Raw genomic sequence first — 15,897 nt, 5'->3', positions numbered from 1 at the left:
TCTCTGTTTTAATGTGTGTGGTACTTGGCGCGAAGTTCATTCCAACTAAGATCGCGCATGGTAAGTATAATTTGAGCTACAGGAATGGTAAAAATGGAAGCAAATTTTATTGTTGAAATTCAGAAGTTGTTTTCGTTTAGCTTAAACACAAAGTCATGCACACTCTTTTCGTATCATCGTCCGACATTTACTCAAAGTCGCTAATTGAGGTGCAAAAATACTCTCATCAGCAGCCCGGCTAGCTCAGTCGGTAGAGCATGGGACTCTTAATCCCAGGGTCGTGGGTTCGAGCCCCACGTTGGGCGAACATCTTTTAGACAAAATAAACAATGTGAGTTACTATGAATGATGTTGAATTCCGGTGGGTGAATGTGACACGAAATTGAGTGAAATGAGTTCTTACTCACAATGTCGGATGGCTGCAATAATTGTCTCTGATAACCAAATCACAGGAGCGAGGTTGATTATTTCTGCATGGTATTAAGATTGGGAAAACGGAGAGGTTGACTGTTGGTTGACAATACTCCTCTCTGTTTTAATGTGTGTGGTACTTGGCGCGATGTTCATTCCAACTAAGATCGTGCATGGTGAGTATGATTTGAGCTACTGGAGTAGTAAAAACGGAAGCAAATTCTATTGTTGAAATTCAGAAGTTGTTTTCGTTTAGCTTAATCACAAAGTCATGCACACTCTTTTCGTATCATCGTCCGACATTTACTCAAAGTCACTAATTGAGGTGCAAAAACACTCTCATCATCAGCCCGGCTAGCTCAGTCGGTAGAGCATGGGACTCTTAATCCCAGGGTCGTGGGTTCGAGCCCCACGTTGGGCGAACATCTTTTAGACAAAATAAACAATGTGAGTTACTATGAATGATGTTGAATTCCGGTGGGTGAATGTGACACGAAATTGAGTGAAATGAGTTCTTACTCACAATGTCGGATGGCTGCAATAATTGTCTCTGATAACCAAATCACAGGAGCGAGGTTGATTATTTCTGCATGGTATTAAGATTGGGAAAACGGAGAGGTTGACTGTTGGTTGACAATACTCCTCTCTGTTTTAATGTGTGTGGTACTTGGCGCGAAGTTCCCTCCACCTAAGATCGTGCATGGTGAGTATGATTTGAGCTACTCTAATAGTAAAAACGGAAGCAAATTTTATTGTTGAAATTCAGAAGTTGTTTTCGTTTAGCTTAAACACAAAGTCATGCACTGTCTTTTCGTATCACCGTCCGACATTTACTCAAAGTCGCTAATTGAGGTGCAAAAACACTCTCATCAGCAGCCCGGCTAGCTCAGTCGGTAGAGCATGGGACTGTTCATCCCAGGGTCATGGGTACGAGCCCCATATTGGGCGAACACCTTTTAGACAGAATAAACAATGTGAGTTACTATGAAAGATGTTGAATTCCGGTGGGTGAATGTGACACGAAATTGAGTGAAATGAGCTCTTACTCACAATGTCGGATGGTTGCAATAATTGTCTCTGATAACCAAATCACAGGAGTGAGGTTGATTATTTCTGCACGGTATAAAGATTGGGAAAACGGAGAGGTTGACTGTTGGTTGACAATACTCCTCTCTGTTTTAATGTGTGTGGTACTTGGCGCGATGTTCATTCCAACTAAGATCGTGCATGGTGAGTATGATTTGAGCTACTGGAGTAGTAAAAACGGAAGCAAATTCTATTGTTGAAATTCAGAAGTTGTTTTCGTTTAGCTTAATCACAAAGTCATGCACACTCTTTTCGTATCATCGTCCGATATTTACTCAAAGTCACTAATTGAGGTGCAAAAACACTCTCAATAGCAGCCCGGCTAGCTCAGTCGGTAGAGCATGGGACTCTTAATCCCAGGGTCGTGGGTTCGAGCCCCACGTTGGGCGAACATCTTTTAGACAAAATAAACAATGTGAGTTACTATGAATGATGTTGAATTCCGGTGGGTGAATGTGACACGAAATTGAGTGAAATGAGTTCTTACTCACAATGTCGGATGGCTGCAATAATTGTCTCTGATAACCAAATCACAGGAGCGAGGTTGATTATTTCTGCATGGTATTAAGATTGGGAAAACGGAGAGGTTGACTGTTGGTTGACAATACTCCTCTCTGTTTTAATGTGTGTGGTACTTGGCGCGAAGTTCCCTCCACCTAAGATCGTGCATGGTGAGTATGATTTGAGCTACTCTAATAGTAAAAACGGAAGCAAATTTTATTGTTGAAATTCAGAAGTTGTTTTCGTTTAGCTTAAACACAAAGTCATGCACTGTCTTTTCGTATCACCGTCCGACATTTACTCAAAGTCGCTAATTGAGGTGCAAAAACACTCTCATCAGCAGCCCGGCTAGCTCAGTCGGTAGAATAATAATTGTCTCTGATAACCTAATCACAGGAGTGAGGTTGATTATTTCTGCACGGTATAAAGATTGGGAAAACGGAGAGGTTGACTGTTGGTTGACAATATTCCTCTCTGTTTTAATGTGTGTGGTACTTGGCGCGAAGTTCATTCCAACTAAGATCGCGCATGGTAAGTATAATTTGAGCTACAGGAATGGTAAAAATGGAAGCAAATTTTATTGTTGAAATTCAGAAGTTGTTTTCGTTTAGCTTAAACACAAAGTCATGCACACTCTTTTCGTATCATCGTCCGACATTTACTCAAAGTCGCTAATTGAGGTGCAAAAATACTCTCATCAGCAGCCCGGCTAGCTCAGTCGGTAGAGCATGGGACTCTTAATCCCAGGGTCGTGGGTTCGAGCCCCACGTTGGGCGAACATCTTTTAGACAAAATAAACAATGTGAGTTACTATGAATGATGTTGAATTCCGGTGGGTGAATGTGACACGAAATTGAGTGAAATGAGTTCTTACTCACAATGTCGGATGGCTGCAATAATTGTCTCTGATAACCAAATCACAGGAGCGAGGTTGATTATTTCTGCATGGTATTAAGATTGGGAAAACGGAGAGGTTGACTGTTGGTTGACAATACTCCTCTCTGTTTTAATGTGTGTGGTACTTGGCGCGATGTTCATTCCAACTAAGATCGTGCATGGTGAGTATGATTTGAGCTACTGGAGTAGTAAAAACGGAAGCAAATTCTATTGTTGAAATTCAGAAGTTGTTTTCGTTTAGCTTAATCACAAAGTCATGCACACTCTTTTCGTATCATCGTCCGACATTTACTCAAAGTCACTAATTGAGGTGCAAAAACACTCTCATCATCAGCCCGGCTAGCTCAGTCGGTAGAGCATGGGACTCTTAATCCCAGGGTCGTGGGTTCGAGCCCCACGTTGGGCGAACATCTTTTAGACAAAATAAACAATGTGAGTTACTATGAATGATGTTGAATTCCGGTGGGTGAATGTGACACGAAATTGAGTGAAATGAGTTCTTACTCACAATGTCGGATGGCTGCAATAATTGTCTCTGATAACCAAATCACAGGAGCGAGGTTGATTATTTCTGCATGGTATTAAGATTGGGAAAACGGAGAGGTTGACTGTTGGTTGACAATACTCCTCTCTGTTTTAATGTGTGTGGTACTTGGCGCGAAGTTCCCTCCACCTAAGATCGTGCATGGTGAGTATGATTTGAGCTACTCTAATAGTAAAAACGGAAGCAAATTTTATTGTTGAAATTCAGAAGTTGTTTTCGTTTAGCTTAAACACAAAGTCATGCACTGTCTTTTCGTATCACCGTCCGACATTTACTCAAAGTCGCTAATTGAGGTGCAAAAACACTCTCATCAGCAGCCCGGCTAGCTCAGTCGGTAGAGCATGGGACTGTTCATCCCAGGGTCATGGGTACGAGCCCCATATTGGGCGAACACCTTTTAGACAGAATAAACAATGTGAGTTACTATGAAAGATGTTGAATTCCGGTGGGTGAATGTGACACGAAATTGAGTGAAATGAGCTCTTACTCACAATGTCGGATGGTTGCAATAATTGTCTCTGATAACCAAATCACAGGAGTGAGGTTGATTATTTCTGCACGGTATAAAGATTGGGAAAACGGAGAGGTTGACTGTTGGTTGACAATACTCCTCTCTGTTTTAATGTGTGTGGTACTTGGCGCGATGTTCATTCCAACTAAGATCGTGCATGGTGAGTATGATTTGAGCTACTGGAGTAGTAAAAACGGAAGCAAATTTTATTGTTGAAATTCAGAAGTTGTTTTCGTTTAGCTTAATCACAAAGTCATGCACACTCTTTTCGTATCATCGTCCGACATTTACTCAAAGTCACTAATTGAGGTGCAAAAACACTCTCATCAGCAGCCCGGCTAGCTCAGTCGGTAGAGCATGGGACTCTTAATCCCAGGGTCGTGGGTTCGAGCCCCACGTTGGGCGAACATCTTTTAGACAAAATAAACAATGTGAGTTACTATGAATGATGTTGAATTCCGGTGGGTGAATGTGACACGAAATTGAGTGAAATGAGTTCTTACTCACAATGTCGGATGGCTGCAATAATTGTCTCTGATAACCAAATCACAGGAGCGAGGTTGATTATTTCTGCATGGTATTAAGATTGGGAAAACGGAGAGGTTGACTGTTGGTTGACAATACTCCTCTCTGTTTTAATGTGTGTGGTACTTGGCGCGATGTTCATTCCAACTAAGATCGTGCATGGTGAGTATGATTTGAGCTACTGGAGTAGTAAAAACGGAAGCAAATTCTATTGTTGAAATTCAGAAGTTGTTTTCGTTTAGCTTAATCACAAAGTCATGCACACTCTTTTCGTATCATCGTCCGACATTTACTCAAAGTCACTAATTGAGGTGCAAAAACACTCTCATCAGCAGCCCGGCTAGCTCAGTCGGTAGAGCATGGGACTCTTAATCCCAGGGTCGTGGGTTCGAGCCCCACGTTGGGCGAACATCTTTTAGACAAAATAAACCATAGTGAGTTACTATGAATGACGTTGAATTCCGGTGGGTGAATGTGACACGAAATTGAGTGAAATGAGTTCTTACTCACAATGTCGGATGGCTGGAATAATTGTCTCTGATAACCAAATCACAGGAGCGAGGTTGATTATTTCTGCATGGTATTAAGATTGGGAAAACGGAGAGGTTGACTGTTGGTTGACAATATTCCTCTCTGTTTTAATGTGTGTGGTACTTGGCGCGAAGTTCATTCCACCTAAGATCGTGCATGGTGAGTATGATTTGAGCTACTCTAATAGTAAAAACGGAAGCAAATTTTATTGTTGAAATTCAGAAGTTGTTTTCGTTTAGCTTAAACACAAAGTCATGCACTGTCTTTTCGTATCACCGTCCGACATTTACTCAAAGTCGCTAATTGAGGTGCAAAAACACTCTCATCAGCAGCCCGGCTAGCTCAGTCGGTAGAGCATGGGACTGTTCATCCCAGGGTCATGGGTACGAGCCCCATATTGGGCGAACACCTTTTAGACAGAATAAACAATGTGAGTTACTATGAAAGATGTTGAATTCCGGTGGGTGAATGTGACACGAAATTGAGTGAAATGAGTTCTTACTCACAATGTCGGATGGCTGCAATAATTGTCTCTGATAACCAAATCACAGGAGTGAGGTTGATTATTTCTGCACGGTATAAAGATTGGGAAAACGGAGAGGTTGACTGTTGGTTGACAATACTCCTCTCTGTTTTAATGTGTGTGGTACTTGGCGCGATGTTCATTCCAACTAAGATCGTGCATGGTGAGTATGATTTGAGCTACTGGAGTAGTAAAAACGGAAGCAAATTTTATTGTTGAAATTCAGAAGTTGTTTTCGTTTAGCTTAATCACAAAGTCATGCACACTCTTTTCGTATCATCGTCCGACATTTACTCAAAGTCACTAATTGAGGTGCAAAAACACTCTCATCAGCAGCCCGGTTAGCTCAGTCGGTAGAGCATGGGACTCTTAATCCCAGGGTCGTGGGTTCGAGCCCCACGTTGGGCGAACATCTTTTAGACAAAATAAACAATGTGAGTTACTATGAATGATGTTGAATTCCGGTGGGTGAATGTGACACGAAATTGAGTGAAATGAGTTCTTACTCACAATGTCGGATGGCTGCAATAATTGTCTCTGATAACCAAATCACAGGAGCGAGGTTGATTATTTCTGCATGGTATTAAGATTGGGAAAACGGAGAGGTTGACTGTTGGTTGACAATACTCCTCTCTGTTTTAATGTGTGTGGTACTTGGCGCGATGTTCATTCCAACTAAGATCGTGCATGGTGAGTATGATTTGAGCTACTGGAGTAGTAAAAACGGAAGCAAATTCTATTGTTGAAATTCAGAAGTTGTTTTCATTTAGCTTAATCACAAAGTCATGCACACTCTTTTCGTATCATCGTCCGACATTTACTCAAAGTCACTAATTGAGGTGCAAAAACACTCTCATCAGCAGCCCGGCTAGCTCAGTCGGTAGAGCATGGGACTCTTAATCCCAGGGTCGTGGGTTCGAGCCCCACGTTGGGCGAACATCTTTTAGACAAAATAAACCATAGTGAGTTACTATGAATGATGTTGAATTCCGGTGGGTGAATGTGACACGAAATTGAGTGAAATGAGTTCTTACTCACAATGTCGGATGGCTGGAATAATTGTCTCTGATAACCAAATCACAGGAGCGAGGTTGATTATTTCTGCATGGTATTAAGATTGGGAAAACGGAGAGGTTGACTGTTGGTTGACAATACTCCTCTCTGTTTTAATGTGTGTGGTACTTGGCGCGATGTTCATTCCAACTAAGATCGTGCATGGTGAGTATGATTTGAGCTACTGGAGTAGTAAAAACGGAAGCAAATTTTATTGTTGAAATTCAGAAGTTGTTTTCGTTTAGCTTAAACACAAAGTCATGCACTGTCTTTTCGTATCACCGTCCGACATTTACTCAAAGTCGCTAATTGAGGTGCAAAAACACTCTCATCAGCAGCCCGGCTAGCTCAGTCGGTAGAGCATGGGACTGTTCATCCCAGGGTCATGGGTTCGAGCCCCATATTGGGCGAACACATTTTAGACAGAATAAACAATGTGAGTTACTATGAAAGATGTTGAATTCCGGTGGGTGAATGTGACACGAAATTTAGTGAAATGAGCTCTTACTCACAATGTCGGATGTTTGCAATAATTGTCTCTGATAACCAAATCACAGGAGTGAGGTTGATTATTTCTGCACGGTATAAAGATTGGGAAAACGGAGAGGTTGACTGTTGGTTGACAATACTCCTCTCTGTTTTAATGTGTGTGGTACTTGGCGCGATGTTCATTCCAACTAAGATCGTGCATGGTGAGTATGATTTGAGCTACTGGAGTAGTAAAAACGGAAGCAAATTTTATTGTTGAAATTCAGAAGTTGTTTTCGTTTAGCTTAATCACAAAGTCATGCACACTCTTTTCGTATCATCGTCCGACATTTACTGAGGTGCAAAAACACTCTCATCAGCAGCCCGGCTAGCTCAGTCGGTAGAGCATGGGACTCTTAATCCCAGGGTCGTGGGTTCGAGCCCCACGTTGGGCGAACATCTTTTAGACAAAATAAACAATGTGAGTTACTATGAATGATGTTGAATTCCGGTGGGTGAATGTGACACGAAATTGTGTGAAATGAGTTCTTACTCACAATGTCGGATGGCTGCAATAATTGTCTCTGATAACCAAATCACAGGAGCGAGGTTGATTATTTCTGCATGGTATTAAGATTGGGAAAACGGAGAGGTTGACTGTTGGTTGACAATACTCCTCTCTGTTTTAATGTGTGTGGTACTTGGCGCGATGTTCATTCCAACTAAGATCGTGCATGGTGAGTATGATTTGAGCTACTGGAGTAGTAAAAACGGAAGCAAATTCTATTGTTGAAATTCAGAAGTTGTTTTCGTTTAGCTTAATCACAAAGTCATGCACACTCTTTTCGTATCATCGTCCGACATTTACTCAAAGTCACTAATTGAGGTGCAAAAACACTCTCATCAGCAGCCCGGCTAGCTCAGTCGGTAGAGCATGGGACTCTTAATCCCAGGGTCGTGGGTTCGAGCCCCACGTTGGGCGAACATCTTTTAGACAAAATAAACCATAGTGAGTTACTATGAATGATGTTGAATTCCGGTGGGTGAATGTGACACGAAATTGAGTGAAATGAGTTCTTACTCACAATGTCGGATGGCTGGAATAATTGTCTCTGATAACCAAATCACAGGAGCGAGGTTGATTATTTCTGCATGGTATTAAGATTGGGAAAACGGAGAGGTTGACTGTTGGTTGACAATACTCCTCTCTGTTTTAATGTGTGTGGTACTTGGCGCGAAGTTCCCTCCACCTAAGATCGTGCATGGTGAGTATGATTTGAGCTACTCTAATAGTAAAAACGGAAGCAAATTTTATTGTTGAAATTCAGAAGTTGTTTTCGTTTAGCTTAAACACAAAGTCATGCACTGTCTTTTCGTATCACCGTCCGACATTTACTCAAAGTCGCTAATTGAGGTGCAAAAACACTCTCATCAGCAGCCCGGCTAGCTCAGTCGGTAGAGCATGGGACTGTTCATCCCAGGGTCATGGGTTCGAGCCCCATATTGGGCGAACACATTTTAGACAGAATAAACAATGTGAGTTACTATGAAAGATGTTGAATTCCGGTGGGTGAATGTGACACGAAATTTAGTGAAATGAGCTCTTACTCACAATGTCGCATGTTTGCAATAATTGTCTCTGATAACCAAATCACAGGAGTGAGGTTGATTATTTCTGCACGGTATAAAGATTGGGAAAACGGAGAGGTTGACTGTTGGTTGACAATACTCCTCTCTGTTTTAATGTGTGTGGTACTTGGCGCGATGTTCATTCCAACTAAGATCGTGCATGGTGAGTATGATTTGAGCTACTGGAGTAGTAAAAACGGAAGCAAATTTTATTGTTGAAATTCAGAAGTTGTTTTCGTTTAGCTTAATCACAAAGTCATGCACACTCTTTTCGTATCATCGTCCGACATTTACTGAGGTGCAAAAACGCTCTCATCAGCAGCCCGGCTAGCTCAGTCGGTAGAGCATGGGACTCTTAATCCCAGGGTCGTGGGTTCGAGCCCCACGTTGGGCGAACATCTTTTAGACAAAATAAACAATGTGAGTTACTATGAATGATGTTGAATTCCGGTGGGTGAATGTGACACGAAATTGTGTGAAATGAGTTCTTACTCACAATGTCGGATGGCTGCAATAATTGTCTCTGATAACCAAATCACAGGAGCGAGGTTGATTATTTCTGCATGGTATTAAGATTGGGAAAACGGAGAGGTTGACTGTTGGTTGACAATACTCCTCTCTGTTTTAATGTGTGTGGTACTTGGCGCGATGTTCATTCCAACTAAGATCGTGCATGGTGAGTATGATTTGAGCTACTGGAGTAGTAAAAACGGAAGCAAATTCTATTGTTGAAATTCAGAAGTTGTTTTCGTTTAGCTTAATCACAAAGTCATGCACACTCTTTTCGTATCATCGTCCGACATTTACTCAAAGTCACTAATTGAGGTGCAAAAACACTCTCATCAGCAGCCCGGCTAGCTCAGTCGGTAGAGCATGGGACTCTTAATCCCAGGGTCGTGGGTTCGAGCCCCACGTTGGGCGCACATATTTTAGACAAAATAAACAATGTGAGTTACTATGAATGATGTTGAATTCCGGTGGGTGAATGTGACACGAAATTGAGTGAAATGAGTTCTTACTCACAATGTCGGATGGCTGCAATAATTGTCTCTGATAACCAAATCACAGGAGCGAGGTTGATTATTTCTGCATGGTATTAAGATTGGGAAAACGGAGAGGTTGACTGTTGGTTGACAATACTCCTCTCTGTTTTAATGTGTGTGGTACTTGGCGCGAAGTTCCCTCCACCTAAGATCGTGCATGGTGAGTATGATTTGAGCTACTCTAATAGTAAAAACGGAAGCAAATTTTATTGTTGAAATTCAGAAGTTGTTTTCGTTTAGCTTAAACACAAAGTCATGCACTGTCTTTTCGTATCACCGTCCGACATTTACTCAAAGTCGCTAATTGAGGTGCAAAAACACTCTCATCAGCAGCCCGGCTAGCTCAGTCGGTAGAGCATGGGACTGTTCATCCCAGGGTCATGGGTACGAGCCCCATATTGTGCGAACACCTTTTAGACAGAATAAACAATGTGAGTTACTATGAAAGATGTTGAATTCCGGTGGGTGAATGTGACACGAAATTGAGTGAAATGAGCTCTTACTCACAATGTCGGATGGTTGCAATAATTGTCTCTGATAACCAAATCACAGGAGTGAGGTTGATTATTTCTGCACGGTATAAAGATTGGGAAAACGGAGAGGTTGACTGTTGGTTGACAATACTCCTCTCTGTTTTAATGTGTGTGGTACTTGGCGCGATGTTCATTCCAACTAAGATCGTGCATGGTGAGTATGATTTGAGCTACTGGAGTAGTAAAAACGGAAGCAAATTTTATTGTTGAAATTCAGAAGTTGTTTTCGTTTAGCTTAATCACAAAGTCATGCACACTCTTTTCGTATCATCGTCCGACATTTACTCAAAGTCACTAATTGAGGTGCAAAAACACTCTCATCAGCAGCCCGGCTAGCTCAGTCGGTAGAGCATGGGACTCTTAATCCCAGGGTCGTGGGTTCGAGCCCCACGTTGGGCGAACATCTTTTAGACAAAATAAACAATGTGAGTTACTATGAATGATGTTGAATTCCGGTGGGTGAATGTGACACGAAATTGAGTGAAATGAGTTCTTACTCACAATGTCGGATGGCTGCAATAATTGTCTCTGATAACCAAATCACAGGAGTGAGGTTGATTATTTCTGCACGGTATAAAGATTGGGAAAACGGAGAGGTTGACTGTTGGTTGACAATATTCCTCTCTGTTTTAATGTGTGTGGTACTTGGCGCGAAGTTCATTCCAACTAAGATCGCGCATGGTAAGTATAATTTGAGCTACAGGAATGGTAAAAATGGAAGCAAATTTTATTGTTGAAATTCAGAAGTTGTTTTCGTTTAGCTTAAACACAAAGTCATGCACACTCTTTTCGTATCATCGTCCGACATTTACTCAAAGTCGCTAATTGAGGTGCAAAAATACTCTCATCAGCAGCCCGGCTAGCTCAGTCGGTAGAGCATGGGACTCTTAATCCCAGGGTCGTGGGTTCGAGCCCCATATTGGACGAACACCTATTAGACAGAATAAACAATGTGAGTTACGATGAAAGATGTTGAATTCCGGTGGGTGAATGTGACACGAAATTGAGTGAAATGTGCTCTTACTCACAATGTCGGATGGTTGCAATAATTGTCTCTGATAACCAAATCACAGGAGTGAGGTTGATTATTTCTGCACGGTATAAAGATTGGGAAAACGGAGAGGTTGACTGTTGGTTGACAATACTCCTCTCTGTTTTAATGTGTGTGGTACTTGGCGCGATGTTCATTCCAACTAAGATCGTGCATGGTGAGTATGATTTGAGCTACTGGAGTAGTAAAAACGGAAGCAAATTATATTGTTGAAATTCAGAAGTTGTTTTCGTTTAGCTTAATCACAAAGTCATGCACACTCTTTTCGTATCATCGTCCGACATTTACTCAAAGTCACTAATTGAGGTGCAAAAACACTATCATCAGCAGCCCGGCTAGCTCAGTCGGTAGAGCATGGGACTCTTAATCCCAGGGTCGTGGGTTCGAGCCCCACGTTGGGCGAACATCTTTTAGACAAAATAAACAATGTGAGTTACTATGAATGATGTTGAATTCCGGTGGGTGAATGTGACACGAAATTGAGTGAAATGAGTTCTTACTCACAATGTCGGATGGCTGCAATAATTGTCTCTGATAACCAAATCACAGGAGCGAGGTTGATTATTTCTGCATGGTATTAAGATTGGGAAAACGGAGAGGTTGACTGTTGGTTGACAATACTCCTCTCTGTTTTAATGTGTGTGGTACTTGGCGCGATGTTCATTCCAACTAAGATCGTGCATGGTGAGTATGATTTGAGCTACTGGAGTAGTAAAAACGGAAGCAAATTCTATTGTTGAAATTCAGAAGTTGTTTTCGTTTAGCTTAATCACAAAGTCATGCACACTCTTTTCGTATCATCGTCCGATATTTACTCAAAGTCACTAATTGAGGTGCAAAAACACTCTCAATAGCAGCCCGGCTAGCTCAGTCGGTAGAGCATGGGACTCTTAATCCCAGGGTCGTGGGTTCGAGCCCCACGTTGGGCGAACATCTTTTAGACAAAATAAACAATGTGAGTTACTATGAATGATGTTGAATTCCGGTGGGTGAATGTGACACGAAATTGAGTGAAATGAGTTCTTACTCACAATGTCGGATGGCTGCAATAATTGTCTCTGATAACCAAATCACAGGAGCGAGGTTGATTATTTCTGCATGGTATTAAGATTGGGAAAACGGAGAGGTTGACTGTTGGTTGACAATACTCCTCTCTGTTTTAATGTGTGTGGTACTTGGCGCGAAGTTCCCTCCACCTAAGATCGTGCATGGTGAGTATGATTTGAGCTACTCTAATAGTAAAAACGGAAGCAAATTTTATTGTTGAAATTCAGAAGTTGTTTTCGTTTAGCTTAAACACAAAGTCATGCACTGTCTTTTCGTATCACCGTCCGACATTTACTCAAAGTCGCTAATGGAGGTGCAAAAACACTCTCATCAGCAGCCCGGCTAGCTCAGTCGGTAGAATAATAATTGTCTCTGATAACCAAATCACAGGAGTGAGGTTGATTATTTCTGCACGGTATAAAGATTGGGAAAACGGAGAGGTTGACTGTTGGTTGACAATATTCCTCTCTGTTTTAATGTGTGTGGTACTTGGCGCGAAGTTCATTCCAACTAAGATCGCGCATGGTAAGTATAATTTGAGCTACAGGAATGGTAAAAATGGAAGCAAATTTTATTGTTGAAATTCAGAAGTTGTTTTCGTTTAGCTTAAACACAAAGTCATGCACACTCTTTTCGTATCATCGTCCGACATTTACTCAAAGTCGCTAATTGAGGTGCAAAAATACTCTCATCAGCAGCCCGGCTAGCTCAGTCGGTAGAGCATGGGACTCTTAATCCCAGGGTCGTGGGTTCGAGCCCCATATTGGACGAACACCTATTAGACAGAATAAACAATGTGAGTTACGATGAAAGATGTTGAATTCCGGTGGGTGAATGTGACACGAAATTGAGTGAAATGTGCTCTTACTCACAATGTCGGATGGTTGCAATAATTGTCTCTGATAACCAAATCACAGGAGTGAGGTTGATTATTTCTGCACGGTATAAAGATTGGGAAAACGGAGAGGTTGACTGTTGGTTGACAATACTCCTCTCTGTTTTAATGTGTGTGGTACTTGGCGCGATGTTCATTCCAACTAAGATCGTGCATGGTGAGTATGATTTGAGCTACTGGAGTAGTAAAAACGGAAGCAAATTATATTGTTGAAATTCAGAAGTTGTTTTCGTTTAGCTTAATCACAAAGTCATGCACACTCTTTTCGTATCATCGTCCGACATTTACTCAAAGTCACTAATTGAGGTGCAAAAACACTATCATCAGCAGCCCGGCTAGCTCAGTCGGTAGAGCATGGGACTCTTAATCCCAGGGTCGTGGGTTCGAGCCCCACGTTGGGCGAACATCTTTTAGACAAAATAAACAATGTGAGTTACTATGAATGATGTTGAATTCCGGTGGGTGAATGTGACACGAAATTGAGTGAAATGAGTTCTTACTCACAATGTCGGATGGCTGCAATAATTGTCTCTGATAACCAAATCACAGGAGCGAGGTTGATTATTTCTGCATGGTATTAAGATTGGGAAAACGGAGAGGTTGACTGTTGGTTGACAATACTCCTCTCTGTTTTAATGTGTGTGGTACTTGGCGCGATGTTCATTCCAACTAAGATCGTGCATGGTGAGTATGATTTGAGCTACTGGAGTAGTAAAAACGGAAGCAAATTCTATTGTTGAAATTCAGAAGTTGTTTTCGTTTAGCTTAATCACAAAGTCATGCACACTCTTTTCGTATCATCGTCCGATATTTACTCAAAGTCACTAATTGAGGTGCAAAAACACTCTCAATAGCAGCCCGGCTAGCTCAGTCGGTAGAGCATGGGACTCTTAATCCCAGGGTCGTGGGTTCGAGCCCCACGTTGGGCGAACATCTTTTAGACAAAATAAACAATGTGAGTTACTATGAATGATGTTGAATTCCGGTGGGTGAATGTGACACGAAATTGAGTGAAATGAGTTCTTACTCACAATGTCGGATGGCTGCAATAATTGTCTCTGATAACCAAATCACAGGAGCGAGGTTGATTATTTCTGCATGGTATTAAGATTGGGAAAACGGAGAGGTTGACTGTTGGTTGACAATACTCCTCTCTGTTTTAATGTGTGTGGTACTTGGCGCGAAGTTCCCTCCACCTAAGATCGTGCATGGTGAGTATGATTTGAGCTACTCTAATAGTAAAAACGGAAGCAAATTTTATTGTTGAAATTCAGAAGTTGTTTTCGTTTAGCTTAAACACAAAGTCATGCACTGTCTTTTCGTATCACCGTCCGACATTTACTCAAAGTCGCTAATGGAGGTGCAAAAACACTCTCATCAGCAGCCCGGCTAGCTCAGTCGGTAGAATAATAATTGTCTCTGATAACCAAATCACAGGAGTGAGGTTGATTATTTCTGCACGGTATAAAGATTGGGAAAACGGAGAGGTTGACTGTTGGTTGACAATATTCCTCTCTGTTTTAATGTGTGTGGTACTTGGCGCGAAGTTCATTCCAACTAAGATCGCGCATGGTAAGTATAATTTGAGCTACAGGAATGGTAAAAATGGAAGCAAATTTTATTGTTGAAATTCAGAAGTTGTTTTCGTTTAGCTTAAACACAAAGTCATGCACACTCTTTTCGTATCATCGTCCGACATTTACTCAAAGTCGCTAATTGAGGTGCAAAAATACTCTCATCAGCAGCCCGGCTAGCTCAGTCGGTAGAGCATGGGACTCTTAATCCCAGGGTCGTGGGTTCGAGCCCCATATTGGGCGAACACCTATTAGACAGAATAAACAATGTGAGTTACGATGAAAGATGTTGAATTACGGTGGGTGAATGTGACACGAAATTGAGTGAAATGTGCTCTTACTCACAATGTCGGATGGTTGCAATAATTGTCTCTGATAACCAAATCACAGGAGTGAGGTTGATTATTTCTGCACGGTATAAAGATTGGGAAAACGGAGAGGTTGACTGTTGGTTGACAATACTCCTCTCTGTTTTAATGTGTGTGGTACTTGGCGCGATGTTCATTCCAACTAAGATCATGCATGGTGAGTATGATTTGAGCTACTGGAGTAGTAAAAACGGAAGCAAATTTTATTGTTGAAATTCAGAAGTTGTTTTCGTTTAGCTTAATCACAAAGTCATGCACACTCTTTTCGTATCATCGTCCGACATTTACTGAGGTGCAAAAACATTCTCATCAGCAGCCCGGCTAGCTCAGTCGGTAGAGCATGGGACTCTTAATCCCAGGGTCGTGGGTTCGAGCCCCACGTTGGGCGAAGATCTTTTAGACAAAATAAACAATGTGAGTTACTATGAATGATGTTGAATTCCGGTGGGTGAATGTGACACGAAATTGAGTGAAATGAGTTCTTACTCACAATGTCGGATGGCTGCAATAATTGTCTCTGATAACCAAATCACAGGAGCGAGGTTGATTATTTCTGCATGGTATTAAGATTGGGAAAACGGAGAGGTTGACTGTTGGTTGACAATACTCCTCTCTGTTTTAATGTGTGTGGTACTTGGCGCGATGTTCATTCCAACTAAGATCGTGCATGGTGAGTATGATTTGAGCTACTGGAGTAGTAAAAACGG

At 41.7% G+C, this 15,897-nt stretch overlaps 22 non-coding genes across 22 annotated transcripts; all 22 read left to right on the top strand.

Moving 5' to 3' along the window:
• Nucleotides 1-232: 232 nt before the first annotated feature.
• On the top strand, nucleotides 233-305 carry TRNAK-CUU (transfer RNA lysine (anticodon CUU)). Its single transcript has one exon. It is a non-coding gene; the product is annotated as a tRNA-Lys (tRNA).
• A 454-nt stretch (nucleotides 306-759) lies between these two features.
• Nucleotides 760-832, top strand: TRNAK-CUU (transfer RNA lysine (anticodon CUU)). The gene has a single exon. It is a non-coding gene; the product is annotated as a tRNA-Lys (tRNA).
• A 981-nt stretch (nucleotides 833-1,813) lies between these two features.
• Nucleotides 1,814-1,886, top strand: TRNAK-CUU (transfer RNA lysine (anticodon CUU)). The gene has a single exon. It is a non-coding gene; the product is annotated as a tRNA-Lys (tRNA).
• Nucleotides 1,887-2,701: 815 nt separating this feature from the next.
• On the top strand, nucleotides 2,702-2,774 carry TRNAK-CUU (transfer RNA lysine (anticodon CUU)). The gene has a single exon. It is a non-coding gene; the product is annotated as a tRNA-Lys (tRNA).
• Nucleotides 2,775-3,228: 454 nt separating this feature from the next.
• TRNAK-CUU (transfer RNA lysine (anticodon CUU)) lies at nucleotides 3,229-3,301 on the top strand. Its single transcript has one exon. It is a non-coding gene; the product is annotated as a tRNA-Lys (tRNA).
• A 981-nt stretch (nucleotides 3,302-4,282) lies between these two features.
• On the top strand, nucleotides 4,283-4,355 carry TRNAK-CUU (transfer RNA lysine (anticodon CUU)). Its single transcript has one exon. It is a non-coding gene; the product is annotated as a tRNA-Lys (tRNA).
• A 454-nt stretch (nucleotides 4,356-4,809) lies between these two features.
• On the top strand, nucleotides 4,810-4,882 carry TRNAK-CUU (transfer RNA lysine (anticodon CUU)). The gene has a single exon. It is a non-coding gene; the product is annotated as a tRNA-Lys (tRNA).
• Nucleotides 4,883-5,864: 982 nt separating this feature from the next.
• TRNAK-CUU (transfer RNA lysine (anticodon CUU)) lies at nucleotides 5,865-5,937 on the top strand. Its single transcript has one exon. It is a non-coding gene; the product is annotated as a tRNA-Lys (tRNA).
• A 454-nt stretch (nucleotides 5,938-6,391) lies between these two features.
• TRNAK-CUU (transfer RNA lysine (anticodon CUU)) lies at nucleotides 6,392-6,464 on the top strand. Its single transcript has one exon. It is a non-coding gene; the product is annotated as a tRNA-Lys (tRNA).
• Nucleotides 6,465-7,432: 968 nt separating this feature from the next.
• Nucleotides 7,433-7,505, top strand: TRNAK-CUU (transfer RNA lysine (anticodon CUU)). Its single transcript has one exon. It is a non-coding gene; the product is annotated as a tRNA-Lys (tRNA).
• Nucleotides 7,506-7,959: 454 nt separating this feature from the next.
• Nucleotides 7,960-8,032, top strand: TRNAK-CUU (transfer RNA lysine (anticodon CUU)). Its single transcript has one exon. It is a non-coding gene; the product is annotated as a tRNA-Lys (tRNA).
• Nucleotides 8,033-9,000: 968 nt separating this feature from the next.
• Nucleotides 9,001-9,073, top strand: TRNAK-CUU (transfer RNA lysine (anticodon CUU)). Its single transcript has one exon. It is a non-coding gene; the product is annotated as a tRNA-Lys (tRNA).
• A 454-nt stretch (nucleotides 9,074-9,527) lies between these two features.
• TRNAK-CUU (transfer RNA lysine (anticodon CUU)) lies at nucleotides 9,528-9,600 on the top strand. Its single transcript has one exon. It is a non-coding gene; the product is annotated as a tRNA-Lys (tRNA).
• A 981-nt stretch (nucleotides 9,601-10,581) lies between these two features.
• On the top strand, nucleotides 10,582-10,654 carry TRNAK-CUU (transfer RNA lysine (anticodon CUU)). The gene has a single exon. It is a non-coding gene; the product is annotated as a tRNA-Lys (tRNA).
• A 454-nt stretch (nucleotides 10,655-11,108) lies between these two features.
• On the top strand, nucleotides 11,109-11,181 carry TRNAK-CUU (transfer RNA lysine (anticodon CUU)). Its single transcript has one exon. It is a non-coding gene; the product is annotated as a tRNA-Lys (tRNA).
• Nucleotides 11,182-11,635: 454 nt separating this feature from the next.
• On the top strand, nucleotides 11,636-11,708 carry TRNAK-CUU (transfer RNA lysine (anticodon CUU)). Its single transcript has one exon. It is a non-coding gene; the product is annotated as a tRNA-Lys (tRNA).
• Nucleotides 11,709-12,162: 454 nt separating this feature from the next.
• Nucleotides 12,163-12,235, top strand: TRNAK-CUU (transfer RNA lysine (anticodon CUU)). The gene has a single exon. It is a non-coding gene; the product is annotated as a tRNA-Lys (tRNA).
• Nucleotides 12,236-13,050: 815 nt separating this feature from the next.
• On the top strand, nucleotides 13,051-13,123 carry TRNAK-CUU (transfer RNA lysine (anticodon CUU)). Its single transcript has one exon. It is a non-coding gene; the product is annotated as a tRNA-Lys (tRNA).
• Nucleotides 13,124-13,577: 454 nt separating this feature from the next.
• TRNAK-CUU (transfer RNA lysine (anticodon CUU)) lies at nucleotides 13,578-13,650 on the top strand. Its single transcript has one exon. It is a non-coding gene; the product is annotated as a tRNA-Lys (tRNA).
• A 454-nt stretch (nucleotides 13,651-14,104) lies between these two features.
• TRNAK-CUU (transfer RNA lysine (anticodon CUU)) lies at nucleotides 14,105-14,177 on the top strand. The gene has a single exon. It is a non-coding gene; the product is annotated as a tRNA-Lys (tRNA).
• Nucleotides 14,178-14,992: 815 nt separating this feature from the next.
• TRNAK-CUU (transfer RNA lysine (anticodon CUU)) lies at nucleotides 14,993-15,065 on the top strand. The gene has a single exon. It is a non-coding gene; the product is annotated as a tRNA-Lys (tRNA).
• A 440-nt stretch (nucleotides 15,066-15,505) lies between these two features.
• TRNAK-CUU (transfer RNA lysine (anticodon CUU)) lies at nucleotides 15,506-15,578 on the top strand. Its single transcript has one exon. It is a non-coding gene; the product is annotated as a tRNA-Lys (tRNA).
• Nucleotides 15,579-15,897: the final 319 nt, after the last annotated feature.

The sequence above is a fragment of the Saccoglossus kowalevskii genome, chromosome 19 (assembly GCF_978046115.1).
Source record: "Saccoglossus kowalevskii chromosome 19, keSacKowa6.1, whole genome shotgun sequence".
NCBI classification, from domain to species: domain Eukaryota; kingdom Metazoa; phylum Hemichordata; class Enteropneusta; family Harrimaniidae; genus Saccoglossus; species Saccoglossus kowalevskii.
Note: the sequence above shows the minus strand (reverse complement) of the source record. Positions and strands in the feature narration are given on the sequence as shown.